We start from the raw sequence: 3,265 nt of genomic DNA, 5'->3' as shown, positions 1-3,265 counted from the left end.
TCATTTATTGAGAGAGGACAGTATCGATTTCTTAATGCTGAAAAGCGAATCTGATATATCAAACGTGCTAGAATGAGAGTTAAAATCCTGGCATAAGCAACGGTGTGGGTCGTGCAATTCAAGATTAGTTTTACAAGCTTTCAGAAATAGGGGGAAAAAGTGTCTTGATACCCGGAAGGGAACATTAAGGCTAACTTCGCCAAGAAGAAGCGGACTTGAAATTGGGCCTGTTAGTAATTTAACTATAACAAGTAAGAAAGTCTAAGTTCGGGCGGAGCCGAACATTAAATACCCGGCGCAAGTATTAAATATATGTTTTTTCACCTTTCCGAAACCTTCCGCTAGATGGTAAGCCGGGGTGTATCAATTTTGAGTAAATTAGCGTCCTTCAATTTCGAAATATTGAAATTTCAAGCATTTCTGAAATTTACCGTTACATGAGAAGCGGCCGTTATTTTAGTCCGATTTCAATAATTTTCAACGTTTTTCTTATAAGTGGCAAGCACAATAACCACACCGAGTTTGGTACAAATTGGCAGAACGGTTACCGATGTACTTATATGTGATCATAAGTGGGCGGTGCCACGCCCATTTTCCAAAATTTTACCATAAACGTATTTCTTGGTAAAGAATTGTTGCAAGCATCAATTTTGAATAAATTAGCTTCAATATTTACTGATTTATCGAAGATTTTGTATTTCTCTAAATTACCGTTATATGGGATGTGGGCGTGGTTATTGTCCGATTTTAAAAAGTTTCGGCGATTTTTTATGCTGTACCAAGGCCAACAACTGTGCCAAGTTTGGAAGAAATTGGTGCAGCGGTTACCAAGATATACACATGTAACCATAAGTGGGCGTGGCTACGCCCATTTTCCAAAAATTTATAATATTCTTATTTTTCGTCTAAAAATTATTGTAAATATCAATTTTGAGTGAATAATCTCCAGTAGTTACTAAAATATCGCAGTTTTCGTATTTCTGAAAATTACCGTTATATGGGAAGTAGGCGTGGTTATTGAGTGATTTTAAAAATTTTCGGCCATTTCGTATGTTGTGCGAAGGCCAACAATTGTGCCAAGTTTGGAGGAAATTGGTGGAGTGGTTACCAAGATATACACATGTAACCATAAGTGGGCGTGGCTACGCCCATTTTTCAAAAATTTATAATATTCTTATTTTTCGTCTAAAACTTATTATAAATATCAATTTTGAGTGAATTATCTTCATTAGTTACTAAAATATCGCAGTTTTCGTATTTCTGGAAATTGCCGTTATATGGGAAGTGGGCGTGGTTAAGGTCCGATTTCGCCCATTTTCAATACCAACCTACCTTGGATTAAGGGAAACCTACATACCATACTTCGTTGAGATATCTCAATTTTTGCTCGAGTTATCGTGTACACGGACAGACGGACAGACGGACGGACAGACAGACATAGCTTAATCGATTTCTTTTTTCATCCTGATCATTTATGTATACATTTGTCTATATCCATCTCGATCCGTTTTGGCTATTACAAACAACCGTTATGTGAACAAAATTAATATACCCTTGTGCACAAGTGCGCTCGGGTATAAAAATTGTACCAAGCATTTGCCTGCGGCTGGAAAGTGTGGGAAGATTAATAAGTTTTAATCGGCTCGTATAAGGTGGAAGGTTATATTGAGAATCCCAACGGAAATTTTTTAAAGCAAAAAGTAGGAATTGTTTTTGAATTGATTCTATCTTGTCTGAGTAAATTTGATACCTTGGATTCCAAACCACCGAGCCGTATTCCAGAATCGGCCTAACTAATGTTGTAAACAGGGTTTTAGTAGGTAGGTGTCAAATGGAAGTGCTGTAGATGTGTAATATGGTTTTAGTTTTGTGTCTTATGAAAGAAAATCAAAATCAAATTATTTCATAAGTTAAATAAATTACCCCAATATGGGTATCAATCGAAATGGTTTTGAATAAAATTTATTTTTTAATTACATTTAGGAGGGGTGCCACCTGTTTGAAAAGTCGAATTCAGTTAAAGAAGTGTTGTGCTTAAAATACTATGCAACAATTAAAATATTTTTGAGGTGCTTGAAGAGAGTGGCCACCTGTCTAAAAAGTTAAACTCAAATTACACTGTGGGACAGCCGAAACCAGCCCGGACTTTGTTAACATTTTCTGAAAGTATACCAATCCAGTAATAAAACACTCGGTGGATTTGCAAAAGTTAGCTCGTATTTTTATTTTATGGCCTAATAGAGTTTAAAGTTTAAAGTGGAATAAATAGTTAAAATAAATGTCTGAGCGAAATTAAAGGTTAAGACATAAAAAGGTTAAGATGATAAAATTTCATGGTAAATATTTTCGTACAAATTTTAACCCATTAGTCCCCGCCTAAAAGGATCATTTTGACCCTTACTTCAAGAAATCCAGCAAAAAGCGAATTTGGAAAGTCGTTAGAGGATTGATATATTTACTAGGGGTCTTTTCAGGCAAAGACTTTATGCCACCAACGCAAAAGCCTCTAAACATTTAAAATAAAAAAATCAACAAAAAAAAACAGTTTTTTGCAAAAAATTTCTTAAATTTGAGCTCGGAATAACAGTTCCTTCTTGGCACAAATTTTTTGTCCCGATGCATCAGATCGAAAAATATGTATTTTTTTTACTTGCGTCCCTAAGACAAATTTAGTCAGAAAGATGAAAGTTGAAGAGTGGATTTTTTTGGAAATAAACATGAGATTCGATTTTTTTTAGAAAAATTCGATTTTATCCGAATTTAAGCAACACAAAGTTCGATTCCAAAAATTCGCCATTTTGGAGCTATAATTCGAATAAAATTCGAATATCGAAGCTTCGAATATCGAATTTACCCATCCCTACTAACTACGCAAGACAGGTATGTAACTAAAGGAATGTTCCCCAATAATACCAGAGTAATTATATGTTAAAACCACATTTTTAACATGTCACGAAAATAAAAAAATTGGGAACATCAGCGTTTTTATAAAAAACCGACTAGCGCGACCTCCAAAAAAACTTTTTTTTTTATAAAAAAACTCGTTTCTCTTTTTTTTATCAAAAACAACAATAATTTGAGGTAGCGTTTATGAATTTCCAAAAAAATAATTTTTTTTGAATCACTATATATTGTTGTTTTTAGCTTAAAAATTACTTGTTTATGCATCAGCTCCGATGCTTTGATGTTTAAAATCATTATGGCCACAATGCCACGCTGTTTGTTCTGATAAATAACGCTTTCTAAGCCGGTGAACTTTCCAGCC

The sequence above is a fragment of the Rhagoletis pomonella genome, unplaced genomic scaffold, assembly GCF_013731165.1.
Source record: "Rhagoletis pomonella isolate Grant_MI unplaced genomic scaffold, Rhpom_1.0 Rhpom_scaffold_00001, whole genome shotgun sequence".
In the NCBI taxonomy this organism is placed as follows: domain Eukaryota; kingdom Metazoa; phylum Arthropoda; class Insecta; order Diptera; family Tephritidae; genus Rhagoletis; species Rhagoletis pomonella.
The sequence above is the reverse complement of the archived record's forward strand: the minus strand, read 5'-3'. Positions refer to the sequence as shown.